The sequence below is a fragment of the Arachis ipaensis genome, chromosome B10, assembly GCF_059453495.1.
Source record: "Arachis ipaensis isolate K30076 ecotype BB chromosome B10, ASM5945349v1, whole genome shotgun sequence".
NCBI classification, from domain to species: Eukaryota; Viridiplantae; Streptophyta; class Magnoliopsida; order Fabales; family Fabaceae; genus Arachis; species Arachis ipaensis.
This window is the reverse complement of record NC_142435.1, coordinates 54,171,116-54,179,087: the sequence shown is the minus strand read 5'-3', so window position 1 is coordinate 54,179,087 and position 7,972 is coordinate 54,171,116. Positions and strand designations below refer to the sequence as shown.

At 40.6% G+C, this 7,972-nt stretch overlaps 1 non-coding gene across 1 annotated transcript; it reads left to right on the top strand.

The window, feature by feature from the left end:
* The first annotated feature begins 376 nt into the window (after positions 1-376).
* On the top strand, positions 377-483 carry LOC148580081 (small nucleolar RNA R71). The gene has a single exon (XR_015896700.1). It is a non-coding gene; the product is annotated as a small nucleolar RNA R71 (small nucleolar RNA).
* The last annotated feature ends 7,489 nt before the right edge of the window (positions 484-7,972 follow it).

The following is a 7,972-nucleotide window of genomic DNA, read 5'->3' as shown; positions in this document are numbered from 1 at the left end:
AGATGAATTCCCAATGTAGCTGGCTTGCTCCTGACTACCCTCTGCTTCTTCATTCAATCCTTCTTGGGTTGCTGATGAAGTGGTGATTGCTGCTACTTGGTTCCTCTCCATCTTCTTGGTGAGGTCAGTCAGCTGCTTGGTAATGAGCTTATTTTGGGCCAGCAGAGCATCTACATTGTTTAGCTCCATCACTCCTCTAGTGTTCCCTCTTTCAGAAGCATAGAAATATTCATTTTCTGCTACAGTTTCAATGACATCTATGGCCTCCTCGATGGTTTTCTTCTTGTTCAGAGATCCCCCGGATGAGTGGTCTACTGCTTTCTTTGATTCATAAGAAAGGCCTTCATAGAAAATGTGTAGCTGCACCCATTCATTGAACATATCTGGTGGACACCTCCTTGTCAGGTCCTTAAACCTCTCCAATGCTTCATATAGGGTCTCACCATCTTGTTGCCTGAAAGTTTGGACCTCAGCTCTCAGCCTGTTGATTCTTTGGGGAGGATAGAATCTGGCTAAAAATTTGTTCACTACATCTTCCCAAGTTGTCAAACTCTCCTTCGGAAAGGACTCCAGCCACTTGGCTGCCTTATCCTTGAGTGAGAATGGAAATAAGAGCAGTCTATAGGCGTCAGGATGAACACCATTAGACTTCATTGTGTCACATATCCTCAGGAAGGTGGTTAGATGTTGATTGGGGTCTTCTTGGACGCCTCCTCCAAATGAACAGTTGTTCTGAACAAGGGCGATGAGCTGTGGTTTTAGTTCAAAATTGTTGGCATGGATGGTTGGCTTTTGAATGCTACTTCCACAGTTTCCTGGGTTTGGATTGATGTAAGAGCCTAAAACTCTTCTATCCTCCCTATGGTTGTGAGCCTCTTCTTCATGATGGTTTTCCATGTTTTCTTCCATGTTTGGTTAAAAGTATTCCTCCTCTTCCTCAGCACCAACTACTCTTTCTCTTATTGCTTCCCTCCTTAATCTAAGGAAGGTCCTCTCTGGTTCATAATCAAAGGAAGTTGAAGCCCCGCTTCTTCTCCCTGTCATACAACCATAAAAGCACAAGCAAGGAAAATAGATGCAGAACGTATTTCTGTTAGAATTACTGTTAGTGTGAGTGATGCAATATATCGAACAATTAGTGGGTTAGTGAACTGAATTATAAATAACTAAAAAAAAACGAAAAAGTAGGGGGAAGGGAAGAAATCAACTAAAACTGAAAGTAAATTACACAAACAAAAAATTAAATCAAACAAACTAAAAATGCTCAATCTAGTTATCCTCCAATTTAATCATTGTTGATTCAAAATCAATCCCCGGCAACGGCGCCATAAACTTGATACGCGGAAAACTTGTCTCGCAACAAATTTCCTTCGGCAAGTGTACCGAATTCGTCGTCAAGTAAAAACTCACAATAGAGTGAGGTCGAATCCCACAGAGATTGATTGATCAAGCAACTTTAATTAAAGGAATGTTCTAGTTGAGCAAACCAGAATTTGAGTTGGGAATTGCAGAAAATTAAATGGCGGGAAAGTAAATAGTGGAAACAGTAAATGTTGGAAATAAAGAGCTGAATGTAAATGGCAGAAAGTAAATTGCAGAATCTTAAATGGGGATGGGGCAATTGCTCATAAAAGTAAATGGCAGAAATTAAAGAGAATGGGTAAGATCAGAAATGGGGAGTTCATTGGGCTCAGGAGATGTTGCATTCTCCGGATCAAGTTCATTTTCATCTCTTCTTCAATCAATAAATTCATTGATCTCCTTGGCAATCTTAAGTGATCGAATTACAATTCCTTGTAATTCAATCTCTCAAATCTTGATCAATAGCCAATTCCTTGGTCAATTGCTCATGAGAAGAGATGAAGTATGGTTACTGATTATACCACATGCATTTCCCAAATCAAGTGTTGGAAGGATTATAGTCACATATCCATCCACACCCAATTTGGTCCAGCATGAGAAAGCATTTCTAGCATGATCCCTTCATTCCTCTTTCAAGGTTCAGAAGAGATCCAAGTATGAAGAGCTTCTTTTCCAAGATAACTACCCAATTGGATGAAGATCGAAAGCTTTCTAGTAAAATCAAGAGAAAAGATAGAAGAAGGAGAATGAAAACTAAAATTGATCCATCAAATTACAACAGAGCTCCCTAACCCAATGAAAGGGGTTTAGTTGTTCATAGCTCTGGAAAATGAAAACAAAGATTGAGAATACATGCTGAAAGTAAACTAGAAGTGCAGAGAAAGTAAAATACAGAGAGTAGTTCTAGGCCAAAGGCTCCCTAAAGTTTCCAGCTCTCCAAACTAATTCAAAGCTACTCCTATATATACTACTCTTCTGATCTTCTAGTTGGCTCTTCAAGTCTTGGGTATGGGCCATTGGATCCTGAGTTTGAAGTAGTTATCTTCATCATTGGGCTTAGCTTTGCTTGCAGAGAGAAAGTGTGAAGTAGGCAGGGACTTTTAGCTCAGGACATTAGTGGTGTTAACGTTAAGTGAAAGTGTAGGTTCGAGAACGTTAGTGACAATCACCTTTTTCACTAACGTTGCTCACCCAAGTATGAGCCACGTTAACCTCAACGTTAGTGGCACAAACGTTACCACTAACGTTGCCTCTTGGTCCTTCGCACACGTTATTGGGACTTACCTTACCCAATAACGTTGATAAACCTCCCCTTTCCCTACGTTAGAGTGCACGTTAACTTAGTTAACGTGGCTCTTAACGTAAGCTTGCCAATCTTTCGAGAACATTAGTGACACTTACCTTTGTCACTAACGTTCCAATGTGCCTCTCTTTCTCACGTTAGAGTCCACGTTAACTAAGTTAACGTGGCTTCTAACGTAGTCATGCTAGCCATCTCCAACGTTAGTGACAAAGGTGAGTGTCACTAACGTTGGCTAATTACCTCTTTATCCACGTTAGCTTCCACGTTAACTAAGTTAACGTGGGAGTTAACGTTGCTCATGATGGCTCTTGGTGGTTCACCCCAACGTTAGTGACAAAGGTAAGTGTCACTAATGTTGGTGACCAATTGCTCTCTCCACGTTAGCTTCCACGTTAACTAAGTTAACGTGGGAGTTAACGTGGCTTATGGAAGCTTGGCCAACGTTAGTGACAAAGGTGAATGTCACTAACGTTGGCTTCCCTTTTGCTTCTTAACGTTAGAAGCCACGTTAACTAAGTTAACGTGGCAACTAACGTGGCCAATTATGAGCTTAGTCCAACGTTAGTGACAAAGGGGAGTGTCACTAACGTTGGCCTTATTGCCTTCTTCCACGTTAGAGTTCACGTTAACTAAGTTAACGTGACTCTTAACGTGGGCTATGGTGGCTTTGAGGGCGTTATTGGCGATTACTTTTCTCATTAACTTTGCAAGTTAGCTCCTATTCCACGTTAGAGGTCACGTTAGTTAGATTAACGTGGCTGCTAACGTGGTTCTTCCTTACTTCTTTTATCCTGAAATCAAGCAATAAAGTGCATCAAAGTTCTAATCCAAGTCATGGGAAATGCAACATCCAATTTGTCATTAAATTCATGCAAAATCCTTATGAAATCATGTAAAGTGCACAATGTATGCTTGAATCAAGATGTAAGTGAATATCTACCCAAAAAAAGCTTATTTTCTAAGAAAATACATGAAACTACCCTAAAAACAGTAAAGAAAAGGTCAGGGAAACTGGCCAAAATGCCCTGGCATCACTTCCAATGTTGCATGGCAACAATTCCCAAAGCAATCCCCTTGAAGACACGTGTATAGTCCTCTCCTTTTATGTTGGCCGAATCCTCCTTCAATTGTTCCATCAATTCTCCTACAAAATAAAAGAAATATGATTAACAAAATTGTGGAAAGTGGCGGCAAAATTTAAAAAAAGAAGAGAAAGAGTAACTACTTTTTAAAATTTTTGTTTCTAGTTACTAATTGCTATTCATGAGTGCAAACCAACTAACCAACTAAATGTCCATGTATGCAACATTGGTGACACCAAACATAGTTTGTGGCACTGTGGTGTAAGAAGATTTGTTCAAGGTGCTAAGAGTGACATGCTATGAGTTGCATTCATGTTCTCTTAGTGTGCCTTGAACACCAAACGTGTTCTTCACTATATGTTGCATTCAAGGATATGTCACAGTTGATTTGAATTTCATGAACCTTGTTTTATTAACTACTTTAAAAGCATCTAAAACATGGGTTGCCTCCCATGAAGTGCTTCTTTAGTGTCACTAGCTTGACGTTCTGCCTTTTGTCAGGGTGGTTGGTAGTGCTTCATATCTTCTCTTCTTGCAGTAAACCTATATCCATTGGCTTCATCAAGGATCTCTACATGTTTTAGCGAGAGAAATCTTCTGTAGGGATCTTCTTGTTCCTCCATCTCCTTGGTGCCTTCTTCTTTGTTTCTTTTGCTGTTATCCTGCTCTTTGTGGTCTCTTTTTCTAGGGAGATTTTGTTGCTGGTCTCATATGATTCTGGTGGTTTTGGCTCCACTTGAGTTTCCTTTAGCTGTGACACCTTCTGGCTGTTTTGCTTATCAACCAAGGGGATTCCCAGGTGTACATTTTATGCTTCAGTGCTTGTTTCTTCCACCAGTGCTTTGTTGTGATTTTTCCTTGGTTCTTTGTTTTCCTGGTTTGCTTCTTGTGAGGGTTTGAAGACATTGAATGCGAGTTGTTCATCATGTATCCTCAGTATTAGCTCTCCTCGCTCCACATCTATGAGTGCTCTGGCTGTAGCTAGGAACGGTCTTCCCAATATGATTGGGTGGACGGGACTCTCTTCCATTTTGAATATGACAAAATTTGTGGGGAGGAAATAGTTTCCCACTTTCACCAACACATTTTCATCCACACCCACTGCTTGTTTTTTAGTTTTGTCAGCCAGCCTGATGACTACGTCTGTGGGCATTAGCTCATTGATCTGCAGCTTCTTCATTAGAGATAGGGGCATTAAGTTGATGCTTGCTCCCAGGTCACAGAGTCCCTTATCAATCAGTGTTTTTCCTATGGCATAGGGGATGTGAAAACTCATTGGGTCCTTTCTTTTTCTAGGTAACTCTATTTGAATGAGAGCACTGCACTCCTTATTCATCACTATTGTTTGTCTTCCCTTGAGTGAGCTTTTCCTGGTTAGCATCTCATTCATATACTTAATGTATGAGGGCATTTGTTGGAGGGCCTTGATGAATGGTATGTTTACATGGAGAGATGCAAACATGTCAAGAAACCTTGAGTATATTCTCTTCTCTACACCACCATTGAGTATTTGGAGAAAGGGTGCATAGAGTCTCAACAGCTCCTTCTGTGTGATTGTGGTTTCTTGATGATTCTCTTCCTGCTTTCCTGCTGATGTATCTTCAGGTTGTTCTAATGGTTCGTTCGGCTCTTCCTCAGTCTCCTTATCACTTATAGTAACCATCTTGCAATCTTCCCATCTGACCTTCTTTGCTTCATCTCTCGGATTTTTCTCTGTGTCACTTGGGAAGCTATCAGTAGGTTTGGGGATCTTCTCAGGAAGGTATCCCACTTGAAACTCCAGCCTCTTGATGGTGTCTCCCTGGTTCTTGATATTGGCTCGCACCTCCTCGTTGAACACCTTGTTATCTTGGATTTCCTTACATATGCCCTCAAGTAGAGTCTCAATCCTTGATAGACTTTCTTCCGATGATGGAGAGTTGAGATTGGAAGGATGAGAAGGGTCATTTTGACTTTGGTATGGATGTTGAGAGGTGTTGTTAGGTGGGTGTTGATATGACCTCTGTGTGGAGTGTTGGTGAGCTGTATTGTTGTTGGGGTTGTGGCATCTCTGATCTTGGCCTTGATCCTGTTGGTTTCCCCACCCAAAGTTTGGGTGGTTCCTCCAACCGGGATTATATGTTTTGGAGTATGGGTCATAGTGCTGCCTAGGTGAATTTCCAATGTAGTTGGCTTGTTCCTGATCACCCTCTGCTTCTTCATTCACTCCTTCTTGAGCTGCTGGTGAGGTGGTGATTGCTGCCACTTGATTCCTCTTCATTTTTTTGGTAAGGTCAGCCAACTGCTTGGTGATAAGCTTGTTTTGAGCTAGCAGTGCATCCACATTGTTCAGTTCCATCACTCCTTTAGTGTTGCCTCTTTCAGAAGCATAGAAGTAGTCATTCTCTACTACAGTCTCAATGACATCTATGGCTTCTTCAATGGTCTTTTTCTTATTTAGAGATCCCCCGGATGAGTGGTCTACGGCCTTCTTTGATTCATACGAAAGGCCTTCATAGAAAATGTGCAACTGCACCCATTCATTGAACATATCTGGCGAGCATCTTCTTATCAGATCTTTAAACCTCTCCCATGCATCATATAGAGTGTCACCATCTTGCTGCCTGAAGGTTTGTACCTTAGCTCTTAACCTGTTGATTCATTGAGGAGGATAGAATCTTACCAAGAATTTGTTCACCACGTCTTCCCAGGTTGCTAAACTCTCCTTTGGAAAGGATTTCAGCCATTTAGATGCTTTGTCCTTGAGTGAGAAGGGAAACAGAAGTAGTCTATAGGTGTTAGGGTGAACACCATTAGACTTCACAGTATCGCATATCCTCAGGAAGGTGGTTAGATGTTGATTGGGGTCTTCTTGGACACTTCCTCCGAATGAACAATTGTTCTGAAAAAGGGTGATGAGCTGTGGCTTTAGTTCAAAGTTGTTGGTATGTATGGTTGCCCTTTGGATGCTACTTCCACAGTTTCCTGGATTTGGGATGATGTAAGAACCCAGAACTCTTCTCTCTTGTCCAGCCTGATGTGCTGGACCTTCTCTGCCATGGTTGTGAGCCTCTTCTTCATGATGGTTCTCCATATTCTCATCCATGTCTAATTCAAAGTACTCCTCCTCTTCCTCAGCACCAACTACTCTCTTCCCTCTTGCTTCCCTCCTTAATCTAAGGAAAGTCCTCTCAGGATCATAATCAAAGGAAGTTGAAGTCCTGCTTCTTCTACCTGTCATACACCCAATAAGGCACAAGCAAGAAAGATAAATGCAAACAATCTTTTCTGCAGAAATGCTGTTAGTGTGAGTGATGCAATATATCAAACAGTTAGTGGGTCAATGAACCAAATATTAAAACAAAATGCAGGTAACACCACTAATGGGTGAAAGGTAAAGGGAAAGAAATAACTAAAGCTGAAAGTAAATTAATTAGATGAAACTAAATCAAACAAAAGGAAAATGCTCAATCTAGTTATCCACCAATTTAATCATTGTTGATACAAAATCAATCCCCAGCAAGGAACCATAAACTTGATGCACGGAAACTTGTCTATCAACAGATTTCCCTCGACAAGTATACTGAATTGTCGTCAAGTAATAACTCACAAAAGAGTGAGGTCGAATCCCACAGGGATTGATTGGTCAAGCAACTTTAATTGGAGGAATGTTCTAGTTGAGCTAAGCAGAATTTGGTTTGAGAGTTGAAGGAAATTAAATGGCGGGAAAGTAAATAGCAGAAAATGTAAATGCTGGAAATAAAGAGCTGAAAATAGATGACGGAAAATAAATTACAGAATCTTGAATGGGAATGGGGAAGATGATCATAAAAGTAATTGGCAGAAATTAAAGAGAATGGGTAAGATCAGAAATGGGGAGTTTATCGGGCTTAGGAGATGTTGCATCCTCCGGATCAAGTTCATTTTCATCTCTTCCTCAATCAATGCATTCATTGATCTCCTTGGTAATCTTAAGTGATTGAATTCCAATTCCTTGGTAATTCAATCTCTCAAATCTTGATCAATAGCCAATTCCTTGGTCCAATTGCTCATGAGAAGAGATGAGGTATGGTCATTGATTATACCAAATGTATTTCCAAATCAAAGTGTTGGTAGGATTATATGTCACTATATCCATCCAAACCCCAATTTGGTCCAACATGAGAAAGCATTTCTAGCATGATCTCTTCATTCCTCTTCCAAGGTTCCGAAGAGATCCAAGTATGAATAGCTTCTTTTCCAAGAT